Source organism: Ambystoma mexicanum, chromosome 3p, assembly GCF_040938575.1.
Source record: "Ambystoma mexicanum isolate Mex_15411 chromosome 3p, UKY_AmexF1_1, whole genome shotgun sequence".
NCBI classification, from domain to species: Eukaryota; Metazoa; Chordata; class Amphibia; order Caudata; family Ambystomatidae; genus Ambystoma; species Ambystoma mexicanum.
The window spans coordinates 1,235,340,605-1,235,367,655 of record NC_090925.1 but is presented as its reverse complement, the minus strand read 5'-3'; positions in this window follow the sequence as shown (position 1 = coordinate 1,235,367,655).

The following is a 27,051-nucleotide window of genomic DNA, read 5'->3' as shown; positions in this document are numbered from 1 at the left end:
CACTCCGCCAGGTGATAATATGAATCCCAAGAATTCAACTTCAGTCACGTTGAAAACACATTTTTCCAACTTAGCGAAAAGTTTGTGTTGACGCAATCTTTCGAGGACCATTTTCACGTGTTTCCGATATTCAGATTCCGATGAAGAATAAACGAGGATGTCGTCAATGTAAACAACAACACACACATCTATGAGCTCTCTGAGGTCATAGATGTTCATAAAATATTGAAAGGCGGCCGGGGCATTGCAAAGTCCGAAGGGCATGACCTGATATTCAAATAGCCCATACTTGGTGCGGAAGGCTGTCTTCCATTCATCGCCCTCTTTTACTCGTACCAAGTGGTAAGCTCCTCTAAGATCCAGCTTTGTATATATGCATGCTTTTCTGACTTGGTCCAGGAGTTCAGGGATCAAAGGTAACGGATATCTATTCTTAACGGTGATCTGGTTCAGGGAGCGATAATCTATACAAGTTCTGAGGTCTCCTTCCTTTTTTGGAACGAAGAACAAAGCTGAAGAAGCAGGGGACTTGGAAGGACGAATAAACCCATTTGCCAGGTATTGATCCAGGTATTGTCGAAGGTGAAGGTTCTCAGGCTCGGTGAGGGCATAAATTCTACTACAAGGAGGAGTAGATCCAGGTATCAGGTCTATCTGGCAGTCATAAGACCTATGAGGAGGTAGAGAGTTAGCCTGATCCTTCCGGAAAACATCTTGGTATTCTAGGTATTCGGGAGGTAACTGGGGAGTCTCTGAAGAAATTGCTGCCAGTGCAACACCAGGTGGAGGGTGACAAGTAGAGACACATTCTGGAAACTGGACCGTTCTTGCTCGCCAATCGATCAGAGGATTGTGTTTCTCTAACCAAGGTATTCCTAGAATAATCTGAAACTGAGGGGCCTTGATCACATCGAACACGATCTTCTCATGGTGTCCATCTTGACTTACTAGCGTCACTTCTTGAGTGGTATGCGTTACTGGCCCGGAGGCTATCTCCGTACCATCCACCGTAGTAATGACGTCCTTTACAGCCTTGGGACAAAGAGTTAGATTCATCCTCAAAACCATTTCATGATCCACATAATTGCCGATGGCACCGCTGTCGACGTAAGCTTCAATTGCATGTAATCGATCCGGATTATCAGGGCTAATGAGAACCATAGGTATCACGAAATGCGAGGTCATGGAACTGGTTTTCAAGCTCGGCAAGAGGACCTCTATTCTTGTCGGGCGAGGTCGTTTCCCTGCTCAGAGTTTGTAACTTTGGTAACTGCAGCTCCTACTGCCTTCTTGGCAGGTTTCACCGGACAGTCTCGAAGAAAGTGCCCTGAGTTTCCGCAATAGAGGCATAATTGCAACTGTTTTCTCCTTTCCCGCTCCTTTTGTGTTAGAGGACCTTTCAGACCCCCTATTTGCATGGGTTCCCCGGAGTCTACTCCTTTGGAAGGAGTTGGCGGTTTGGAAAATACTCGAGCATCAAACTTGGAACGATCGGCCTTCCTGTTCTGCAGTCTGTGATCTATTTGAACGACTAAGTCTATATAGTCCGAACAATCTTGTGGGGGATTCACTACTTGGGCTAACACATCTTTGAGCTCCCCACGTAGACCTCTATAAAACAGAGTAATCCTTTTGTCCTCAGGCCATTGAGTTTCCACTATCAGTCTGTTGAAAGACGCAATATAAGCCAAAAGGTCTTGATTACCTTGTCGCAACGAAAGAAGCTCATTGTCCAAGGCCTGCCCCTGTGAATGTCTTGCCAACAGTTTTTCCATACTGAGCTGAAAAGCATGAAAATCATGGAGGACCGGATCATCTTGATTTACTAAAGGGATCGACCAGTCTGCCGCATTGCCACTAAGGTACGAAAGCACGAAAGCTACTTTAGCTTGATCAGTTGGAAAGGCTGCTGGCCGGCATAAGAAATGCAACCGGCACTGATTGATAAATACTGCAAACCTCTTTGGGTCACCAGAAAATCGTTCGGGCGGAGCCAGAGGTACATTCCCAGGTAGGTTGATCTGCACTGGATTCATAGAGAATGTAGAAGGAAGATTTCCCCCAGATGCGGGTAACGGGGTCTGTCCGGCTTGTGACTGTAGCAATTGTCTAGCGAGATCATCTGTTCGCTCCTTGGAAATAATCAGTTCCCTTCTTAGAGCGTTCGTTTCCTGACGGGCTGCATGCAATTCTGCCCTTAGTTCCCCAAGTAACTGGGCTAGTTGGTCAGTATCCGAGGTTTCCATAGCGCCTGGACGGGAGTTTTGTGGTAGGCTTTGCGTTTTGTAACGCTCACCTGATTCCCGTAGAGGCGCCGGTCTTTGACTGGGCTTATACGGTATCTTCAAAGGTGATGTGTACCACACGGCTGGCTCTTTGGGCTGGACCTCTGTGCACTGTATGTCTGACTCGAAGGGTAAGATGTCTGCAGATAGAAAATATGGGATTAATGAACTGGGTTATTAAATGTCTCTCTCTTCTTCCCTTTCTCTTCTCCTGTAGAACCCCGCAGGTTAACGCTCTCACCTTAGGTAAGTGAACGCCGTGCTCTCCATCTGCCTCAGGGCAGGGTGCTGTAACCAGTTTCTTCACTGGATAAGGGGAGCAGGCCTCTTGACTTCAGAGGACTGCTGTCCGTCGTTTACTGCACGAACGGTAAGTTTTGAGTACTTCTAATGTCTTTAAAGTCTTTAGTAATGATGTCTCTTGTTTTGCAGGGTTCCGGCGATGGTGGATGACGGGCTGAAGTGAGTTGAAGATGGAGCCCGTGTGATGAATAGAAGCGCCTGGAAGCACGTAAGTAAGCGCTTGTTGCCTGCTTCACGATGCGCTCTAACTGTCTTTTTATTTTGCAGGTACAAGTTCGGAGCGGCTGCAGGGTGCCGGAATACCCACTGGGTTAGATGTGGAAAGGAGTAATGGCACGTGAGTATTAAAGTTCCCCAATGTCTTTAAACGCACCTTGTTTTGTCTTTCAGATGCGGGATGCAGCGCCGAAGGCCTCCGGAGCGTGCGAAGAGTTGGTAAGCTTTTGTCTTTCAGATGCCGGAATGCAGTGTGAAGACCTCCGGAGCGCACGAAGAGTAGGTGTAAGCCTTTGTCTTGCAGATGTCGGAATGCAGCGCGAGGCGTTGGTGACAGCCGATGGACCAGGTTAGTGAAGAGCTGTCACTGAAGACCGTAATGCTAACCTGTTCTTTCTTGTCTTTATAGGTGTTGCTGAAGACTGGATTCAGGATGGTAAGCCTTTTTCCTTAGGCCCAGGATGAGATGCAGAAGACACGATGAGCGTTCTGCTGCAGAGGATGCAGAATAACGCAAAGCAAGATTCATCCATCGGGTGTGGTTTAAATAGCCTCCTGTAGTGCTTAGGTGTCTCCTTCCACAGCCACGCCTAGGTAAGAAAAGAGTTCCTGCTTTCCAGAAGAGTTCCAGTGTTCTGAACCTAGGGAGTGGCTCCTGCCCCACCCAACAGGAAAAGTAGTTCCAAACAGAAGAGGATCAGAGGCTCAACTGGCAGGCAAGTAAGCAGCATGGTCTGCTGCAGGTAAGTCCACCCAAGCATTATGAGCCCGGCGCTTCCAGCGCTGGGACTGGGCATATTTATGAGCCTGGTGCCACTGGCGCCAGGACTGGGTCCAAAAGGTCCCAATTGGGACTGGTTGGCACTCGGAACCTGGGTTATGGATCTGCTTCCAAGGGAGTTGGGAAAACCCTGACCTTTTGGAAGCAGAGATCATGACAACCACTCTCCATTTTCAACCTTTCTGCAGCCCTAACCATTGAAGGAGTTAGCCTTCCACTTTCCACGATATCCCAATTTTTTGAAATCGTAGCTGATGGAGGCGTTGCCTGTATCCATCTCGCAACTGCTTGAGTCACCACTGGGGAAAATGGAGGTTCAAAACCGGGGTCTGTATACCCCTCGGTTGGCGATAAAGGATAACACACATGTGGGGGTGGTGCAGAAGGAATTTCTGCACCCTCCTTTGTCGGCCCCTCTTCCACGAATGTAACACTATGGGCCTTCCAACTTTTTTCATACATCCTCCATGGCTCCAAGATATTTACCCATTCTCTAGTTTTGAACCCTTGTGCATTATAGTTAAAAAAGTATGCAGGTTCTTCAATATATCCCCTATCTATTTTTAAAATGTTTGCCTCACAGCCAGGCAGTACCTGGCACAAATGATTCAGCAGAGTCTCCATTCTCCAATACAATTTACCCAAACCGATTTCGCAAACAATAGCACCAAAGCCAAACTTCCGGCACACAAACATGTTTCTCCCCAAAGAGAACCCCCTTCTTTCCCCTTGCCATTTTCTTAGTCATTACCCACAATCACTCACCGTACTCACTTTCACCGCAATCACCTCACTCTGCTACTTGCTTTAATTCTATTTCTCACTCTTACACAAAAGACAGCATCTTATCAAAAAAACACATGCTGGTCAATATTTCTGAGTTATCTCCTTCACTCGAGCATAGAAGGAGCACAATACTTTTCACTACAATATTTGTAAGAGGTTGCAAACATTCACTCTTTGTCTGGGTGATCTTATTAAATTTGGGGTGATCTTGTCACTTGTCAAAAGATTAACTGCTGTTTGCGCCCAGAAGTATGAATAAGAGGACACTTAAAAAGGACATAACTAAGACACAAGGATGTACCAAAAGCACAATTTAAAATGAAGTCTTCAATTGAATAACGAGCAATCTGACATTTACTTGCAATTCTTTATTTAAAAATAAACGAATTCTGCTAACTCATTTGGGTTTTATCAAATTATTGCTTCTTAGGCGCTTGTAACCAAAAGATTGTAATCTTAGAACTTTTCACTACAACACTGCTGCTCTTGCTCTCCATCACTGGTACGGTCTTCTCTAATACAAAACTGTCTTTTCCTGACTATAGGAAGTTCCCCTTCACTACTTCGATTAACCAAGGAAATCGAGTTGAGGGCTCCACCGCACAGCCAATAAAGAATGGAGAATACCAAGGGTATACTCCGGAAAAAGTGTCTATGGGTGGATTTACCATAGGATGCCACCTCACCTCTAGGTGAGGGTTCCAGCCAAACAGACAAGCAAACTGAAGGGTATCGGGACAAACCTTAAAATGGACATGCAGGGTAGTATGCCACCTCACACCTCTAAAATAGAAAAGTAGGTAAAAATATATACAAAGAACTTGCAACATAAAACAGTTCACTCACTTCTTCAAAGCATTCACTCTTTCAGGCCCCGCATCCTTGACTAACTCTAAACACGCACTCTGGTTCTAGCCTTACCAAACCGCTTTAATCAAAGAAACAACCCTTTGTTACCCCTATTGCTTTAACCCCCAAAAGTGCACTCATGTGAACCTGAAGCGCTCCGATGTGGGGGTCCATCAGGTCGTCCTGCACAACTAGACCATTGTACCACGCCTCTTGGGAACAGGCAGGCCTTTAATCAATATGGCGCCCGCAAACCTCTCTTTTTCACTGTGCACGGAAGACTGGTCCCAGCAGAGAAGCGCTTCAGTCGAGTTGAGTTGTGCGGACAGGAGACCCCCAATATCTCGGAAAGCCTAGGGGCCCTTTGTGGTTGCCAAATGTATGGCATTCACCCAAGCAGGCCCACCAATTAAGGAATGAGTGCACGTTTGTACATAAAGCAAGTTTATTGTACAATCATCTGGGGAGGAGCTAGATAACTCTGCAGAGTCAAACTAACTCAAGTCTCACTGAAGCACTTAAGTTTATTTATTTATTTTGTTGCTTATTTAGCGTGTCAAGCCCAAAGGCATCTCTGTGCTTTCTTACAGAAAAAAAGTTACAATTGTTGCACAGGTTACATATAAACAAAAGGCATAGTAGATACAGTTCAAATGCATTATTATAGATACAATATTTACATAGTTACATGTGGGAGGACAAGGATGGCTGGTAGGAGTTCGATAAGTTCAGTTGACGTGGGTGGAGGCATTAATTACCCATGCCTTGAGTGAAGAGGTATGTTTTGAGTTGTCTACGGAATAACCAAAAGGATTCTTGTGATCTTAAGTGAACCAGCAGGGTGTTCCATTGTTTGCTGGCAATCGTGGGGAAGCTACTGCCACCCGCTTTTTGGAGCTTGAATCTAGGGGTTGTGAGGAGATGTAGGTAGGCTGTTCTTGTAGGTCTTGTGCAGTGTGGTATTGTGATTTTGTCTGACAAGTAGGCAGGGGCCACCCGGTGGAGACATTTGTGGGTCAAGTTAAGTGTTTTGAACGTGATTCTATCTTTTACCGGCAGCCAATTGATTTTTTGTCTTGTTGAAGAGATATGCGCTGATCTGGGGATGTTGAGCACAGCTCTGAGGGTGTTATTTTGTAGAACCCGGTGTTTACAGATGTTATAGATCTTGGTGCTAGCATATAAAGCGTTACAGCAATCGAGAGGGGACGGGACTAAGGCTCTGGCTAGAGTGATACAGCTTTCGGGTGATAGGAATTGTCTGCAAGCGTTGATGAGTTTACAGGTGTAGGTTGTGGCTGAGGTAGTGGCATTTACTTGTTTCGTGAGGGTCAGTGACAAGTCCAAATAAAAACCAAGTGTTTTTACCTCGCTAGAGACTTTGATGGTGTTACCATCAATGTCAAAGTATTTGAAGACATCATTTAGTTTGGCAAGTCTGAGTTGAGATCCTATGAGGAGTAGCTCAGTCTTGTCATTGTTCAAGCACAGGCCTTGATGTGCCATCCAAGCTTGAATGGTGAGGTAAATGGCATTGAGTGTGGCAGAGTCTGAGTCGTGGTCCCCCGTGATCGATATGAGGATTTGACACCCAGGTCATCAAGCCGGTCAAGGAGTGGCTTTGTAAAGATTTTGTATAACGTTGGGGAGACGCACAATCCTTGAGGTAGTCCACACAAGACAACGGCAGGTGGTGCTTCTGCTTTAGGGGAAATGATTTTCATTGTTCTGTCTGTAACAAATGATTTCATCCATTTGGTAGCATTAGGCGAAAATTGTGCTGCTGAAGCCAGGTGTTTTCACAGGATGTTGTGGTCCACAAGATTAACTGCAGCCCAGAGAGGTCCAGGAGAAGAAGGGCTAGCTTCCCTTTATCTTTCAGGTCATCATTTGGATTTTTAGATCCAAGAGTGCTGTTTCAGACACATGTTTTGGGCGGAATCCAGACTCGCTTAACCCAAGGATGTTGTTGGTTTCAAGGTATTTCTGTATTTGGATGTACGCTACTCTGGCCAATAATTTCAGTAGAAATTATGCTGTTGTTATTAGTCGGTAGTTCGTGGGAATGTTTGGGTCGAGGGAGTTTTTTTTAATAGTGGTAATACCCAAGTATTCTTGAGGTCTGTGGGGACGCAGTTGCTTTTAAATGAGGCATTAATGAGATTGGTGCTGAAGGGCATGAGCTGGGGTGCGCAGTCTTTAATAACTGTCGGCAGGCAAGGGTCACCTTGGAACTTTGACGGTTTAAGACTAGAGATGATTTTAAGGACTTCTGAATTAGTGAACTTTGTAAATTCAAATTGGGGCACTTCCCTGTTCTTAGCGGCATTCTTATGATGACTAGGAGGATTGGGAAGTTTACCTAGACTTTTTCTTTTTGCTTCAATTTTTGACTGGAGTTGAGTGATTTTATCTTGGAGAGTGTTCTGGATGTTCAAACACCAGCTTGCATCCTTGTTGCAGCTTTCCACCTGGGGAATTAGGGTTTCTAATTCCCTAAGGATTGAAAACAGTTCTTTAGTTTTTGAGTTAGCCTTGGTGATTCTGTCGTTATATAGCATACTTTTAGTGAGGATCACTTGCTGTTTGTATTCCCGGGCGGCCTTATCAAACACTTTTTTATTTAGTACTGTCAGTGATCTCTTCCAGTGAGATTCAGCCTTTCTTTTAGCCTGTCTTGGGGCTTTTAAGGTGGGGGTGAACCATCCATTTAAGTGGGCAATTTGTTTAGCTTTGCGTAAGGCAAGTGGAGCGGATTTATTTATGGCGGCAAGTGTAGTGTCATTGTATTGTGTAGTCATTTTGCTCTGTGAATTGTGTTGCCAGGATGTGTTGCAATAACGGTAGTAAGTTATTAGCCGTGATATTCTGTTTGTTTCTGGACAGAGCAGCTGGAGCCAGTCCTAGGAGATTAGTTTGGTTGATCTTGGTAACAATGTTGAATGTTATGACGTGGTGACCTGACCATGGACAGGGATCGTTTGATAAGATGGTCGAGTTGTAGTTAGTGTCCACAAGCCAGTCGTGTATTCGACCTTTTGCATGGGTGGGGTTTTGGATCATGTGCGAGAAGCCAAGTGCTGACATAGTGTTGGCCATGGATAGAGCATTTTTGTCAGGTGGGTCATTGAGGCCTAAGTTAAAATCCCCCAGTATAATGGTTTGTGATTTAGGTTTGACATTGGTGGATAGGATTTGAGTTACTTCATTCTCGAAGGCGAGTATCGGCTCTGGCGGTTTGTAGATGAGGTGTATATTTAATGTGGCATTTGCAGAAAGAGACATTTTTACTGATAGAAGTTCACCTGAAATGAAGGGAGTGATAGGGGTCTCTCTCATATTCAGGGATGTTTTAGCGATGATGGCTACGCCTCCACCTATGGCAGTAGATCTGTCCATCCTACAGATAGAGTAGTTATCTGGGACAGCGAGTGAAAGTGCTGGGCCAGCTGCAGCGTGGAGCCAGAATTCTGTTATGGCTAGGAAGTCAAGCTTACGCAGTGAGATGATGTCTGCAATGTCTAGTGCATGGGCTGGTAAGGATTTGCCGTTGGTGAGGGCTGCTAGGATGTTGTCAGGAGTATTGAGGTTGGTGTGGTTGAGGTATGGTAGGTGCGTGTTGGTACGAGCAGTTCTAGTGTAAGAAATTAGTTCCTTCTACTGATGGTGGGGGCATTGGAGCGGGAGGTGTGTCTAATGGGCTTTGAGCTGGATGCTAGGTTGTCGTTTCTAAATGTAAGTGAGCAGGGGCAACAGGTGGTGTGTCCGAGGCCTTGTTGTGTTGCCAATGCTCCAGGGTTGTGCATGATGAGGTTGTTGGACTCTCTGAGAGTCTTGTGGTGGTGGTTGGGAGCAACAGATAGGAAGCGGGTCAGCTGGATGGAACTGGAATCGGGTGGATTAGGGATCCTGGGTACGGATCAGGCTAGTCTGCAGGTGGATCAGGTTAAGGCGTGACTAGCATGAAAAGGGTTTTTGATGGGTGAGGTGGACATGATGGTGGTAGGGGCAATAGGGGTATCAGGCTAGGGCACAAGTATCAGGCTAGGGCACAGGTGTTAGGCTAGGGCACAGGGGTCGGGCTAGGGCACAGGGGTCGGGCTAGGGCACAGGGGTCGGGCTAGGGCACGGGTCGGGCTAGGGCACAGGTATCGGGCTAGGGCACAGGTATCGGGCTAGGGCACAAGTAACAAGCTAGGGCATGAGTATCAGGCTAGGGCATGAGTATCAGGCTAGTGCACAGGTATCAGGCTATTGGGCCATTTCTAAGTACGACTATCAGACAATGGCATGAGATATGTTATGTGCATCATGCATCAAGTAATAAGGGACATATACCAGGAGAGGCCACCATGCAGTAGCTAGCAACAAAGGCAGGGCAAGGGGTTGAGCAAGGTAAATTAGTTGACACATATACATTTTTGCAACAATTAAAACACTCCCATATATTTTATTACAATCCACCCCCCACACATGAGTGGAAAAAACATATACAAAGAAATCCCATCTTTCCGTAATTCTTCCCTTCTCATTGGACACTTGTTATCTTAACTACCATTGTCAGATCGTATTCATAGCACACCCCTTCTTGGGATTTGTCTGTGGTAGGTCGTGACATCATGACATATTAAAACATTTGTGTACAAACATAATTCATTTACAAGTAACAACGGGCCTGAGCCCTTTAACCTTAAGCATAATTGCACATGGTTTGCATGGATACTTTGAACAGCATGAGGAAGGCTGAATAAACAAGCTCTCTTTGAACTGACGAGAACTCTCATTCGCCACCCGGTTTACTTGCACCAATGAAGCATTCTAAGCGAAATGACTACCATTTCAACACGCACGGAACATCTGAGAATACAATTAAAACTCCAGGATGTTTATCTCTTTAGCATTACTTCACCCCATATTTATTGCTGTTCAAAACAAATGGCAGGGTCCCTCTGCAAAAATTAAATGTGCTTACAGAGATTACATCTGCCTCCTGCTGAACTAGCCATAAATATTTTGTCCTGTTCAACGACTGACCATTTGCTTGGTTAACCATTGTTCCTCTCTGTGAGGAAGCCATGGTATCGAGCAGTAGACACAGACACAATGGATACAAGGTTCAAAAACCTTTATTTAATATTTTGGTTTGGATGGTAGAATTCCTAACTGGCCCTAACTCTAGAATTGGAGTGATCTTGACCATTAAACAATAACAAATATGTCCAAGTCAGTCTGGCATGCATATACTAACCTTGCCCTCGTTCTCAGAATAACACGTGTTAAGGGAATGCAACAAAGGAAAATAGTGTCTCAAAAGAAATGTCAGAATGGCTTCCGTACCAGCTCCCTTCCCCAGGTTCACCCCACGGGATCTAGAGAGTGTCCAAAAACAAAATATAGGTGGATGGCACAGTTCCATCAGTGTTGCATACTTTAGCTTATTGGTACAATTCAACAGTTCAATCTTAGGCTGTCAAATTTTGGTAGTTCAATCACTTCCTTAGGCTTCACCGGACTTGGTTTGGAAGCCTGTGGCTGAAATGTTCGAGGGAGAAAAGACAAAGTAATGTTTCCAAAAATAACTTTCCGTCTTCTCTCCCCTGAACATTCAGACTTTGCCCTTGCCCCCAGCCCCACCCCTACCCCCCTACTTACCTTGCGGCAGCACACTTCGCTGTGTGCCGGTAACTCATTGTGTCCCTGCAATGCCTATTCCCTTTCACTTCCGTGATCGGGAACCGGCACCGCAGGGTCCTTTGCCTTTTTATTTTTTTTTTACTTTTTATGGGAACGGCTGCGGGGGACACCCCTGCAACCTCCACTCACAGTATAGTGAACAAAGGTGCAGGGGACACCCCCGCAGCCCTTGCCACCGAATGGGGGATTTGGTCAAACTTTTCAGCCGTTTCAAAATTTACAAACGGCTGGAATTCAGCCAAATCTCCCATTCGGGATTTTAAATATGCCCGTTTTGGGTGATTCCGGCTTCACCCGCCTTGCCATAAATACTCAGTTTAAATATTCTCTATTTCTCATAATTCTGCACAGGCTTCCCTCTGCCAGGCTCGAGCCTGTCTTGTTTCACTTTATCTCACTTCTTCGTGGAGTTCCCTTTCTCATGTTTTATCTCCTGGAGCTTTTCACTGTCAAAAATGTTCACAATTGCAAGGAATTTACATAGACTTCTGCATGACCACTTCGATCTCTCTTTCAATAGACCTTCAATTCACAATCTACTCTTAAAGCACCAATGCCTCCTGGTACTTGTAGTTCTCTTTCACTTGTCTTCTTGGATTTGTTCAAAGTACTTATATTTTACTTTTGCCCACTTGGCATATTTCACAGTTCGCAGATTTCACGTTCCTTGATTCAACTTTCTTTCCTTTGATCTCAGTTCATAATATCTTTTAAAATCTATAACATCGTCTTAGGTATAGTTTGCATGCAGTGCCCTCTGGGACCACTACACACAACTATGACTACAGGTGTAAGAAAAACCAACCTTTGGTATAAGTCGGTACCACACAGTTTTTGGTAGCGAGCTGAACAGCCAGGCTTATCTCAAGAGGGAATGTGAGCTTGTAAGGGCGTTAAACAGAGGTCTACAATCACAAGTATTCAGATAGACACTTATACTCAAGGTTTCTTGGTAAAACACTTCTTAATTTATTACATAGTCAGTTAGAAAACATTCACTAAAAGGAGGCAATCAATATCACACAAAAATATACTACAGTACTTCACACTATTCGGTTCTCTGACATTTAAACTACTTTGAAGTAGGAGCAAAATGGTATTCAGAGCATTTGAAGTAGGAGCAAAAAGGCATAAGATAATAAAACGAATATTACAGTTAGTCTTAAACAGTGCAAATAGTTTGAGTTCACCAGAGGAGTTGATTCAATGCAATAGGTTGGCCAAAGTCTATGGGCTAGTGTCTTGTATAGGTAAAAACGGTTCTGGTAGTTAAATGGAAAAGTCTTTGTCACTGTTCACAGAAGTAGTTTGTAGATGAAAGATTCATATGTTGGGTGACAAGCTGACTAGGCCTGCAAGTTGCCAAAAGTTTCACGCACTTTCGCAGTGAGAGGTAAGTTCTCTCGTTCGGGATTTCACAGTACCTTATATTGAATAAAAAGATGAGGCTGAAGACTTCTGTTCCTGCAGATCTCGCTGTTCCTGAGCCTCAGTCGTGGGGACAAGAGGGAGAATGTCGGGGGACTCCTGCACTGCACGGGGACTGGTCACAAAGCTGGCAAACTGGCAAATCTTTGATTCCGTAGCTGTCGTCAAGCACACAAACTGGTGTCCAGCTATTCGGGTTCCTGCAGCACGGTGAGGAAAATATAACCAGCTCCGAGAATGGTTTCCAGGTGGCTTATGAGTTGATTGGTCCCACCAACTCAAAGGGAGAAGTCGTCCTTGAAGGGCTTCTCTGTCGAGATGAACTTGGCGATTCGGACCTGCAACAGGGCTTCACCGGGCAAACCAACGGTCCAGGAGTTGCAGCAGCCGTCCTCTTCCAGCTCGTCTTCGGTTCTTTCGTTCCAGTGGTCGACTCTGCCTTCCAAGTCAAGAGACTCGCCTTTTAAACAGTTTTCTCCCATTCTTTCCAGCCTAGCTGCCACTCACCCAGCAGGGTGGCTGTCCTTGCCGGACAGTCAGCCAGGCAATCAAGCCAGAGTGCATTTGGGTCTCCTGGGAGACTAAGCACAGGGAGTTTCGGGCACCTCCCTCACTTCCTGCTGACCCCAGACACTCGGGTGCCAGAGGCGGTCTTCAGTCCTGAAGCCTGCCGAAGGCGTAGAAACAAAGGGACCAACCCTGGTTTGGCGCTCAGAGACAAACTCTAGAAGGACCTTCCCAAAAAGAAATGGTGAAAAAAGATGACCGGGACCTGTTTAAACAAAGGGGGCTCAGACGCCATCTTGAAAAACATGGCTCCCGCGATTTTTGGCTACCGGTGTTCGCGGTTGGGAAAAATCATGGTTGTTCGTTGTAAAACCACTGCCACCAGCCATTTCGATAGGAAAGGGTAGCATTTGACTACTACATGAGTTTCTCGACTTAGGGGATACTAGGTAACCTCTCCAGCACTCTATTGGAAGATAGTGTGTGCTGGGTTTTGGTATTTAAAAACACTAGTAAAGTCAATTTAACTTTACATTCTCTGGGAAACAGTAGTGTATCCCAGAGAAGGTGTTTAAACCTTGGGAGAGCGTAAAAGGCTCCCCTGTGTCACTGCACTGAGCAGCTGTGTGACACACATGAAAAGATGATGCCTATGGAGTTGTCCAAAACTCCATAATCAAAGAATACAAGAGTAAACCACACATCAAAATACATGAGAGAGTGGGGGAAAAAAAGCTCACACTCTCTCCAGGTAAAACAATCAAGTCCTCAAAATCCAGCAAAGTTGCTGGGGGTCTCTAAGGTGAAGGGAATTAGCACATGTATGAGAATTCTCCCTAACACGCTTCACAGAGACTTTTGAATGTGCGACTTCCTCTCGCAGGACCACTCTTCCTTTCATTCAACAACTATTGTTTTCATTTGCGTTTTATCAGCACACATGCAACTTTCAAATTACAGTCCATTTCCCTTTAATAACATCAACAAGACTTTTATTGCTCTTGAAAACTCATTGGTTATGTTAACTGGATTTCTTTAATCTTTTTTGTGCAGCTCAAGGTCATTATCAATGCCTCCTCTGCTCCTCCCCAACTCCGCCGTTCACCTAGGAGGGTCACGGGCTGCTTCCTGGCAACTTGAAGGTTTCTTTCCTCTGCTCGCTAGGCTCTGCTCTTCGAACACTCATGGCTTCCCAAAAGCTTGGATAAGCCCATTGACCTTTCAACTTCCCCAGCCTGGTCTGCAGCAGCTACGGAAGAGCTGTTCCTGCTCATGCCCAGCCTCGCTCAAAGTGTCTGTGCGCACCACCTTTTATTTTCACTTGGAGTGTTCTTGAGTGGCAGGTGTACATTATTAGAGCTAAGTGCCTGACTCTCCCTGGCCTCATTACAGGGACGGGGCCAATGCAAGTCAGGGGTTGTAATCGTTCGGACCTCATTCCTCTTTTTCCTTGGTGCAGTACCTTTGTCAAGACAAAGTGGGGAGGAATTATGAGAGTTGTTGCTTTCCATAAAATAAGCAGAGATAGGGGCTAGATGAGTTGTGGAAAAAGGGGGATGCCATGTCCAACCATTGGGTGCTTCTCCCCCAATCCCAAAGGACCCCCTACCCAGGTGATCCTTCCTCGCTTGTCCACCCCAAGGAACAGGATCCAAAAGTGATGGCCTTTCCCAGGCCATCCGAGTATGCGATCCCGGGGATTAGGTTGTGAAACACCCTCTGGTTTTTCACACTCCTCCAGCTCTCCATCCTGCAGAACTAGATTTTCCCAGCCACCTGAAATTCACTGCATGAACTGCTGGTTGCAAAATATAAATGAATTTATAAAAGCTCACTACATACACATGTATATATTCCCTTTGTATGTTCCTCAGTATGCATGCATGTTTAATAGATATTATCTCTCCTTTACAGTTGGGTTCTTCAGGACAGGCCCCCCTTCCTCGTATGCGCTTTATAAAGCCCCTCATTGCCTGTTTCTGGGCACTCTGCAGCAAACCATGTGTGAATCGCGTTTATACTTAATTTGGCGGTTTTACCATTTTATCTTTCTACGTGTATGCAACTCTAATATGGATCAACTTAAACAAAAAGTAATACTAAAGTAACATAGCCCATTCACAATTAACTACATTGGATACATATGAAATAGCAACAACCCCATCACAAATATTGCACGCGCAACATGAACCCCTCTTCATCACGGGGACCTTCCTTGACCACCCCAACAAACTTGAACTTTTGAAATTGAAGCTACAGAGAGAAAAGTTAACCTTTCAGTAAAAATGGTGGAAACAGAAGCCGAGTTGAAAAAGGAGGAATTGGCACAATAAGTAATACTCAGAGACAAAGCACTCCGGCTGGAGAAAGCTAAGGTTGAGACTTCAGTTAGACTAGGAGAGTGTCTTTTCTCCTGCAAGCAAATGTATGAAAGATTTGGTTGGAGTGTATGTGGAGGTTTCTGATATTCTCCAATGTTTAGAATCATTTGAAATGGCTTGTGATATCCATGATGTTGAACATTAGGATTGGGCAAAGTGTTTATTGAGTAGAGTACCTCAGACAGGTTATGACTGTATTCTGAAGCTGGGTGTAGAAGAAAGAGGCCAGTATGAGAGTATGAAAGCTGCTTTGATTTCCAAGTTTAGCAAGACACCTACCCAGTACCTTGAAGGGATCAGGGAACATAAGCGAGAGTGTGTGTGTCTTGGGTTGACTGGTTTAGTGCTGCCCATATGAACATGATGGGGTGGATTGATGGATACAATGTGAAAACATTTGTTGAATTATCTCCCCTCTTGTCTTTTGAGCATTTTTCTGAAGCTTGTTCACCAGAGCTGCATCAGTACATTGCTGACCAGAATATTTTAGATCCCTTTAAGTTGGCCAGGCTGGCTGACATCTGGGTCTCCCATGGGATGTCCCATCAGGATTCTAGTGGGAAGGACAAAGAAAAAGGGACCTCTCAAAAACCTAAGGAGTCCAACAAGCATTCACAGTCACATCAAGCAAAACCTTCCTCTCCTAAGTTCCACAAACCTTAGTTTCCCTTGGGGCCTGGGATCAGTACTGAGAAGTGCTGAATACTATCCCACAGAATACCCAGAGATTTCTGAGAAGTGTCCTCAATAATGGCCAGCCTTCCACTGGTTTGAGACACACTGGGACTAGCATGACATTGGTGGACAGGACCCTGCTCAGGCCACAGGACTATGTAGGTACTCCTCCGTGTTGATAAGCGCCCTAAACGTGCCCCTGTAGCCTTAGTCACCATCCAAATTGATGACAAGACAGCCAAACTTCTTGTAATTGCACAAGAAAATGTGCCTGCCCCAGTGTTGTTGGGAAATGACCTAGCTGAGTTGTGGTTGGTTTCTGATGGGCAACCCCTGGCTGCTGCTGCAGTCACTAGGTAATACCCTTTTGGACTATAACTGCCAAGGTAGTGGAAAGGGCTCTCCTTGGCATTTTCACCAGAGTGGGTGTCCGTAAAGAGGTAGTCTCTGACAGAGGATCCAACTTCATGTCTAGTTACATGCAATCAATGTGGAAGTAGTGTGGTGTAACTTCCACATTCTCTACATCCTACCACCCACAGACCACTGGTCTGGTTGAGAGATTTAACAAAACTCTCAAAAGCCTGTTGGGTGCTTTGTAAGAGCCCCTGAGAAGGAAATGGGACCTTCTATTACCATGCTTGCTGTTTGCCTATAGAGAGGTGCTTCAAGTGAGTGTTGGTGTCGGTCCCTTTGAGTTCCTCTTTGGACATCCAGTGAGGGGGCTCCTTGCCTTAGTTAGAGAAGGTTTGGAAGCCACACCTCCAGGTCCTGCCAAGCAATTGGGGGATTATGTGTTGTGCATCAGAAGAAGTATGGCACAGATGATGGACCAGGAATCAGCAAATCTCAAGGCCAGCCAAGAACTGAACAAGTAATGGCTTGACCTTAAATCCTCACAAGTGGACTGGACCCCTGGCCAGGAGATCCTTGTAATGGAGCCTGCCAAGCCTCGAGCTTTGGCAGACAAAAAGACTGGACCTTTCCAGATAATCTCCAAGATGGGTGAAGTCAACTATCTGGTTGATATGGGTACTACCTCAGGTCTTCCATGTTAACAGGCTCAAGCCCTACCGCAGAAGAGAGGAAGACTCACGCCTTCTGCTAGCTTCAGGGCAAGAGGAGAATGGGAGTGAGCTCCTTCCTGACTTGCTGCCTAGCAACCCTCAGTATGGCTCAGTGGAAGGAGTGCATCTCGCTCCAGATCTGACAGCAGAGGGCCTGCAGTGCTTAGCTCCAGCAGTATGCCCCTCTGTGGTGCAGGCATGAAATTGACACTGGTGATAGCGTACCTGTCAAAAGCAGATGCCACAGGAGGTCAGGCAATATAAAGAACCACATCCACGCACTGGTTGCCAATATGTTGGATTTGGGTGGAATTGATCCCTCAACCAGTCCATGATACAGCCCTTTGGTCCTTGTTCCCAAGGCCAGTTCCCAGGCAGGTACCAAATATTGGAGGTTCTGTGTGGACTACAGATGAGTCAATGCAGTCACAAAGACTGATGCTCACCTCTTGCCCAGGAATGATAAGCTCATTGACACCACAGGTGCTGACAAGTTTGTAAGCACCTTTGACCTCACATCAGGCTATTGGCAAATATCTCTAACTGCCCAGGCCAAGGAGAAATTGACTTTCTCAACCTCTGAGGGCTCTACCAGTTTAGAGTCAAGCATTTTGGGTTGAGGAATAACACTGCCACCACCCAAAGGCTACTCAATCATGCCCTTGGTGGACTGGAGGCCTTCTGTGTGGCCCATTTAGACAACATTGTTGTCTACAGTTCCACTTGGGAAGAGCTTTTGATTCATTTGCATATGGTGTTGCAGGCCATGAAAAGGGCAGCCTCACTATCACGGCCACCAAGTGCCATATGGCCCAGGGGAAGGTCATGTACCTTGGTCATGTGGTAGGCGGGGGTCAAATCCAACCTCTCCCTAGTAAGGTAGAAGATATACATGACTAGAAGACTCCCACTACTCAAAATCAGGTGAGAGCTTTTTTGGGCCTCACTGGGTACTACAGACGCATCATGGCAGATTATGGCACCGTAACTGCCCCTCTGACTGCTTGATTTTTTATGTTGATTTTTTTAAATTTTAACGCGCACATAACAGAGTTATCTGTATAGAGGCGCAGATGTAATAATCATTGGTAGGAGATATAGACTTGCTCTAAAAAGTGAAGCAGCATAGAGTGAGAGAACTACAGCCTATCTAAACAAAAAGGTCTTTAGTACCTTCCGGAATTGATGCAGTGATGGTCCTCAGTTCTAGGGGAAGAGAATTCCATACCTTCGGACCAAAAATCTCAAATCTCCTGTCTCCCCTTGAGATATACACAGAGAGGGGACACCAGGAGATGCTGATCACTAGATCGTAGGCATCTTGAGGACTGATCTGGTTGAATAAAATCTCTCAAGTACGCTGGGGCAATGCCATTGATGCATTTAAAAATTAGACAGGCCACCTTAAATGGCGAGGCATGTGCAAATCTACCTAGACCAAAGATCGTTCTCACTGCTGCATTCTGAGCTTTTTGAAGGCTTGCATTTGTTTAAACGGGATGCTGAGCAGCTGGCTCTGACAATAGTCTAAGTGCGCACTGGCCAAGGCACCAACTACCACAGTATGATCCTCCCCGGGGATATAGGGTAACACTGTCGAAGAAGCCTCAAAACATAGTGTACTGCCTGAACCTTTGCTCCAACCTGGCCTTCGCTGCCCAGATCATCTTGCCAAGTGCAACCTACATTCTTAACCTTCGAGACAAATTTCATATTCATCCCAAGCAGTGTGGGAATAGGGCATCTCTTAGCCGCTAATAAGCAGTCCAAATAAAATCAGCTCCATTTTGGCCGCGTTCAATTGGAGTTGATTATTGGACATCCAATTGCTCACCTCATCGAGACACTGGGCCAATCTGCTAAATGCAACGTCAAAATTAGTAATTCTGATAACTATCTGTGTGTCATCGGCGTAGGAGTGGAAATTCATTCCACGACGCCTCAAGATTTTTAACAGAGGATGAATATACAAGTTAAACAGCAATGGGGAAAGTGAAGACCCCTATGGAACCCAACAGATTAGTCTGATAGTATCTGACAGGAAGCCATCCAACCTTACTTGCTGATAACGATCAGTCAGGAAGATCTAAACCAGTGTATAACATGTTCAGATACCCTTCCAACCTCTTGTAGACAACTTAAAAGAATGGTATGATTAACTGTGTCAAAGGCCGCGGGCAGGTCCAGTATCACCAATAAGTAGAGCTTACCCTGGTCCGTGGCCCTTAGCAGGTCGTCCTGTACAGCCAACAAAGCTGTTTCTGTTCCAAAGTTCGGTCTAAAGCTGGACTGAAATGTATCTAATATCAGTGCAAATCAGCTCTTACCTCACCCAAGCAACCTAGGAAGATTCATTGGTCTGAGGACTCTGAGGGCCTTTGATGGCTTGAAGGAAAGCCTATGCAGTGCACCTGTATTGTGTGCTCCTGACTACAGCACCACTTTATTGTACAAACTGATGCCAGTGAGACAGAAATTATGATATGATATGGTATTTGTAACGCGCCTATACACAGGTGTTTCAAGGCGCGGCGAGGCAGGGAGGGGAGGAACAAGGGGAGACAGACAACGATCCTACTAGGCCAGGTGTCATTCAGATCGCACAAGTGCAGGGGTGGGGGAGGGGGAAAAGTGCAAGGGGAAGGGGAGGGGGGGAAGTGCAGTACAAGGTGAGTGGCGTAAAGTAATAAATAAATAGGGCCAGCTGGTGGCAAGTGCAAGATAAGTGCAGAACAAGTGCTGGGGAAGGGGGGGGCTGTAGGGATACAGAGACAGTCCCGCAGTGCAGAGGGGTTCCAGGGCATCAGTGCAAGTGGAGAGTGGCTGGGCCCAGGACCGAGGCCGTTTAGAGTGGTCCAGTTGGAAGGAGAGGAAGGGAAGAATACCTCTGAGGAGGTGCAGCTGGTAGTGTGACCTCTTGGCGACGTCAGAAATATGAGGAGAGAAGGAGAGTGTGGAGTGGAAGATGACCCCAAGGTTTTTTGCCCTGCAGGTAGGAGCAGGGAGGGGGCCAAGGGAGGCAGGCCAGAGAGCTGCAGGGAAGGAGGGAGTGGGAGTACCGATGAGTAGAATCTCAGTCTTACTGGCATTAAGGCAGAGGTCATTGGCGGCACACCATTCTTGGATAGCAGACAGACAGTCAGAGATGAGGGAAGGAGAGGGGGAGGCTGAGGGTAGCCTGAAAATGAGCTGGGTATCGTCCGCATAGCACTGGAAATTAGGGCAGAGAGCGGCGATGCGGTGGGCAAGGAGTGCCAGATACTGGTTGAACAGCCAGGGAGAGAGATTAGATCCCTGGGGGACACCACAGGTGGAGAAAAAGATGTCGGAGAGGAAGGACCCCAGTTGGACCTGGGAGGGTCGATTTGAAAGGAAAGAGGTCAGCCACGCCAGAGCCTGACCAGTGATACCCAGGTTTTCCCGGAGACGGTTGAGCAGGATGGCATGGTTGACAGTGTCAAAGGCAGAGGAGAGATCAAGCAGAATGAGAACACACGGAGTGTTGGAATCGAGGTTCAAGAGCAGGTCTTCACGGATGTTCAGGAGAGCAGTTTCCGTGCTTCTGGCAGCTCTGAAGCCAGATTGATGGTCATGAAGACTACCAACAGATTCAGCATGGAGGTTAAGCTGGGAGATGGCCAGTTTCTCCAGGAGCTTGCCCAGGAAGGGAGTGATGGAGATAGGGCGATAGTTAGCCGGGCAGGAGGGGTCGGAAGAGGGTTTCTTGAGAAGAGGGTGCACAAGGGAGTGCTTGAGGGGGGAAGGGAAGACTCCAGAGGCGAAGGAGTGGTTGCAAAAGTCAGCCTGGGCAGGAGCCAGGGAGTCAATGTGGTCCTTGATAGTTTTGGAGGAACAGGGGTGAACCTGTTTAGACGAGACTTTCATTGATCGGACTTGTCTGGAAACCTCATCAGCAGAGAAAGATGGAAAGGCAGAGAAAGAGGGAGGAGGGGTGACCGCAGAAGGGCCAGAGGAAGGGCCGGGTAGGGAGGGAGGGAGGTGAAAGGAGGAGAGCGAGGACAGGATGTCCTGAGTTTCAGAGATGAAGTGAGAGGCCAGTGCAGTGCAGAGGGCCTGGGAGGGGACAGGAGAGGTAGAGACTGCAACAGGGTTGGCCAGCTCCTTGCAGATTTTAAAGAGTTCGGCGGAGTTGTTTGATGCCGCAGAGATGCGGGCTTGGATAAGGGCTCTCTTCTTGGTGAGAACGGAGAGCCGGTACTGCCTTTGGAGCAGGCGGCAGGCCAGTTTGTCAGAGGATGAACATGAAGCACGTCATTTCCTCTCTGCAACCCTGCACTTGCGTTTTAGGGTGACGAGATCCGAGTCATACCAGGAGTTACATTTGGCTTTGGGCTTCAGGCGGATTTTCATGACGGGGGCAAGGATATCAAGAGTAACAGATATAGCAGAGTGGAGCATGGAGAGGGCTGTGTCAGGGTGGGAGTCAGCCGAAGGGGCAGGGGGGGGCGAGAAGGTAGCAGCGAAAGCCTCAACTGACACACGCTTCATGGGTCGGATGACCGAGAAGGTGGGTGGCAGTGAAGAGGGTGGCTTTGCCTGTGGGGTAGGGAGGGTGAGGTGGGAGGATAGGAGAAAGTGATCACTCCAGGAGAGAGGAGTGGAGAGAGGGACGGAGAGGGGAAGGTCAGAGGAGATCAGAGCATCAAGAGTGTGCCCAGCAGAGTGAGTAGGCCCGGATGGGAGAATGGAGAGTGAGAGAGAGTCGCAGAGGTCACGAAAGAGACCAGTGGGGGGACTGGAGGCATCAAGGTGGATGTTAAAGTCGCCAAGAAAGAGGAGTTGAGTGGTTGAGGACAGGAGTGAGGAGGAGAGGTCAGCCCACTCAGAGAGGAAGGAGGAAATTTGACCAGGTGGCCGATAGATAGTAGCCACGGTAAGGGAATGGCTAGGAGAGAGAGAGAGTCGGCAGACAAGACATTCAAAAGAGGAGTAGGTCTGCGTAGGAGTGACAGTGGCAGGAATCCACTCAGGGAAGATAAGGGCAACACCACCCCCTGCACGGTTAGGCCTGGGCATGGAGAGGATCTTGTAACCGTCAGGTAGGAGTGTGTCAAAGCTGGTGGCAGAGCTGGCTGTGAACCATGTCTCAGTGAGACAAAGGACGTCGAGGTCCAGTTTCTCAAGAAGGTGACAGATATTGGAGGAGTGCTTGATGGCAGAGCGAGTGTTTAGTGTGGCAATGTGGAGAAGGCTGCCATCCTTGAAGAACTTCCGGGGAGGGGTACAGATCAGAGGTACGCCCTGCGGAGGTATTGAAGAAGGAGGTGAAGAAGGAGCACGAGAGGGGGCAGGGAGGGAGGGTAGAGGCAAGGTAGCCAAGGATAGAGGAGGGGGGACAGCAGGAGAGGAGAGGAAGTTGATGAGGTGTGGGAAGCGTCCATCGAAGAGGTGAAGGTTGGCCTGAGGGCCTTGGACCAAGACGGTCCCATTAGCGTAGACATTAATGATGGCCTTAGAGGAGTGGAAGGAGGCCAAGAGGACATCCCAACGTGTGCCACCATTAATGGGAGAGGAGGAGAAAGGAGAGAGCACAGAGACCATATGAAGTGTCCATAGGTCAGACGAAGGCACGAAAAAGAGGATGTCAGTGAGAGTTTCCTTAGAGCAGGCAAATTGATGATATCTTGTCCCAGTTGGACTACAAAGTGAGAGAACATCCCAGAATCTTCATCAGTAGGCAACTGAAAGGTAGAGAACTTGGGTGTGCCACTGTTGAAAAGGAATGTTTTGTATAGGAGAGGGTGGGGTGATTGACAAAACCTTGAAGGTTGGTGGTGCTGGCATGAGGATTGGTACTCCAGTAGTGTCACTAGTAATTTCACAATTCAGTCCAGAGTTGTGATTGTGCAGGGAATATTTATTGTTGACTACTGGAACCATCAGGAGGCACACAGACCTTCCTGCAAAGAACTGCTATCCAGCTTCCACCCAGCACCCTATTCAGGGTTGTTCTTTACATGCTCTTTACGGGAGCCCCCACCCAAACGTCAATGCCTTGAGAAAGACTTCAGTTGAAACGCGCATCGGCTGTTTTGTTGTTTTATGGTTCACCAACCTGGTACAGTGTGCCGCAGGTGTTATGCTGCACTTGAAACAATAAATATTCCCTGCACAATCACAACCCTGGACTGAATTGTGAAATTACTAGTGACAGTACTGGAGTACCAATCCTCCTGCCAGCGCCACAAACCTTCAAGGTTTTGTCAACCCACCCGCTCCTCTTCAATTTCCTGGGAACCTTGGAGCTTAGTTCCCTGACAAAACCATGTGCTAGGCTGCAGGCCAAACCGTGAACACAGACGATAAGTTGTGCAGGGGACCTTTTTTGTCCCGACACCAAGCTCCTCACCCCTTGTAATCGAATGTTTTGTATAGTTTGGAGCCCTAGACATTTTAGACATTACCTCACTGGGTCTACCTTCAAGATCCAAACTGACCATAAGCCCTTAAAGTGGCTTATGTGGATAAAGAGTGACAAACCCAAATGGCTCAGGTGGTCCATTAGCCTGCAAGGGCTAGACTTCATTATTGAGCATAGACCAGTGAAGAGTCATGACAATGCAGATGGCCTTTCCAGAAGGTATATTGACCATCTGAAGGAGGGGAGAATCTCATGGGAGATTAGTTCACCCTAACCTCAGTCTGGCGGGCTAGGGGGTGACTCTGATTCTGGAAATGCTTTTGGAGGGACAGGGCCTCCTCCTCCTACCACTTCTCTGATGGTGTTTTCTGTGTTTTTCTGCACAGGAGTCCAGTTTGGACCCCTGGCAGTGCAACTGTTCATTTTTTACTTTTTGGTGAATAGTACCCAGGGGATACCCTTGGGGCACCCATGGGTAAGGGTATGCCCTTGTACCCCTAGTGTATGTTGTTGGGCACATCTGTGTGGCCCACAGAGCAGGGTAAGGGCTGGTGGCAGCTACAAGCTGACTTGACAGTGGCTCTGGGTATCCTTCATTTTTGGGATACCCAGGCCCCGCCATAGGAATCAATAGATTCCGACACAAAGGCAAGATGGCTACTGGTGGCATCTTGGTTTCCTTTGCCTTTCCCCTTTGTTTCTCAAAGGTCTGAGTAGCCCTGGCTCTGTTCCCTTCTCCTGAATGGCTGTTGGGTGGAAGGACTATATATGGCTCTGGTGTGGCCTCCTGCCAGACCGGCTGAAGCCTTCCATAGGACAGCTTGTTGTAGGTACACCCTTGGGGTGGAGCCTGCATGAATGGAGTAGTCAATATGCATTCTGTGTTGTGTCTGATATTTGTGGTGTGACACAATGGCTGAGCCAGCCCTGACTGAAACTGGGATGAATGCATTGTGGTGCACTGAAAGGCTGGGGATTAGTCCCCAATCCACACCCTGTTTTCTGGGTGTCTGGTTTCTGGTGAAGTGCATGAATGCCTGTGAGCCTGATTGGGTGCTGCCTGCATGAATGCACTTGTGTGTGATTGGCTGGCTGAGTGAATGTGGAGTGTTTGGTATAACAGGGGACATCACACTCACCTCTTTGTCAGAAGCTGAAACAAGAAACCTGAAGCTGAAGTTCTCTTAAGCTTACACCCTGCAGTCCAGCAGGAGGAAGTAGTCTGCGGCTACATCTCTTCATCTAATCCAAAGATTGCCATGCCGATTCAAGGACTGAACCAGAGAGGACCTGGATTGGTGACCTCTTCCCATAGCTACGAGGGAACCCCCTTTTCCATGCCGGATAAGGTCCAGGGTCACTGCCTGCAGAGGAGTATCTGCCGGTGGGGGTGGGGATCCTGCCACCAAAATCCAAAGATGTCCCCAGGGTCCAGACTTGGTAAGGGTCATGCAGGCCAGTGGTCATGGTCAGGTCACCACAAGCCATCCCAAAACCTGACACATACTTCTGCCACTGCACCCGTCACCACCGAAAGTCATCCAAAGCCACCAAGGGTCTTCTCTTCTTCAGCTAAGACTTCTCAATGTCCACAGCAAGTTTCACCTTTGTTGAACATCCACAGCGGGCATTGCAACATGACATCGGAGACCACTGTGCAGGATCTGCATTGATCTTCATCTGATGGTTCACAGCATCAACACGTATGTTTACGGAGTCCTCTTAAAGCAATGGCAGGACTGCAGGAGACCAGTTCACCTTACATCAGCATCGATTCAGTAGTCACTTCCCCGGGTCCAGGTCCATTGATGGTACAGCTCAAAACCGGCAAAGCCGCACCTGGCAAGTGACAGGGGCCACATCGGCATAGTCCCTTGATGTTGAGGGCAGGGCAGCAAGACGCTGCTCGCTGGGCATCCAGGCTGCTCCACGTACCCACAGGGTACAGGGTCGTCACCCAGGAGTACGTGGATTTCCCGTCCACTCACCCCCTTTTAAAGCGATGTTCCTCCAGTCCTCAAAGTGCTGCTCTCCAGTGGCACATGAGGGCGCACAAGCCACACATGTTCATTGGTCAGACCTCAGCTGTTGGTTGAACTCAGGGGGCCGGTATGTATCTCCCCCAAGCCCACGTCGGCCTGGTCCTTCGACGGGGTAGCATGCCGGGCGACGTTGGTGTCTGCAGTGGCTCATTGTTGGGGCTGCCTACAGGGCAGGCAAGTCAACTGTGGTGGTAAAGTGTGCCTACAGGGTAAGCAGGTTGACTTCTGTGGCAGGGTGCTGAGGCCTGGTGAGCTGGTTGTCTGCAGTGTCTTAACAAGTACTGCACATGCAGCATCCCAGGCCTGATGACACCAGTGCGATGTGCAGTGCCCAGAGTGCAGGAGGCTCAAATGCCCATGGTTGGGGTTCTGAGGAGCATGCTGGTGGGAGGTCCACGTTAGAAACAGCGTTGCCATCGTTGGTGCAAGACTCTGCTTTGTTACCACATTGCTGTATTAATTTGCCCTGAGTCCTTCCCTTTCACCTCTGATGGAGCACCAGTGTCAATGCATTGCTCTGATGGCAGGAGCGCATCATTTGCTTGTGCTGACATGGAGCCCTTTCCTCTTTGCTGAGTCATTTGGGGAGCCTTTCCGACACCGTCACATTTGAGATAATCACTGTTACGGCCCGGGCTTTACAGAGGGCCATCCCTTTCATTTGTTTTAGCTCCGACAGGGAGTGTGTATTTTATCACCATCTGGTCAGCCTACGATCCCGGGACGTGAGTGCATCATTGTTTCCCACTGCCGGGCCCAAGAATAGGAAAGGGTCCGTCCCAGCGTGGAAGATCTGCACCTTCTTCCCTTTGCTCCAATGGCAGGAGAGGTACCCTTTCACCGCCGGTTGGCCCCTGGTCTTACTGGTGTTTCTCATTACGGGAGCCTTTCTTCATTGCACCGCTGGGCCCGGGATCACTGTTGGGGGCTCCGGCGTCGGGGCAACACAAACAGTGCTGCTGCCTGCCGGGGAAGCCACCTGTCTTTCGCTCCGGAATGTTGTTGGCACCTTTGTCCTCCCCAGTGGGAGGTTGTTTCGTTGCTAATGCGCATTTGCTTCTCTCCCCCGGTGGCGGATGCCGCATGGGGTTGCAGGCTGGGCCCCACCCTGGCTGCACGAGCACCCTCCTCACAGAGGGCCGCGGCCAGGAGGAACCCACGGCGAAGGCTGCCTCTTCACCCCTTTGGGGGCACCTCCACTCTTCTTTTTGTCACGGCGTCAGCCGCTCCATAACTTCACCCCTGTGGGGGTCAACTTGACTCTTCTGCTTGTGGCGTAGTGCTGCAGGGTGTGGGCTGGATCCCACCCTGGCCACACAAGCACCTTCCTCACAGAGGGCCGTGGCCGGGGAGGACCCACAGTGAAGGGTGCCTCTTTTCTTTCTTTGCCTCCCACCTGGGAGCGGGGCAGCACCACTCTCCCCCAGGCAATAGGTTGCTATATTGCCGCTGCTGCACCAATGTCGCCTCCTTCTACGGTGGCGGATGCCTTGGGGTGTTGCAGGCTGTCTGCTGCCATGCAGCACGGCAGGGGATGCCGCCTCACCTCCTTTCTCCAGTGGGCCTGACAGCTGCACAGCATTCCCCGGTGCGGGATGCGTCGCTCGTCTTGCGGCTGCCTCGTGTCTTCTTCCCTTGAGGCAGGGCAGCGCCGC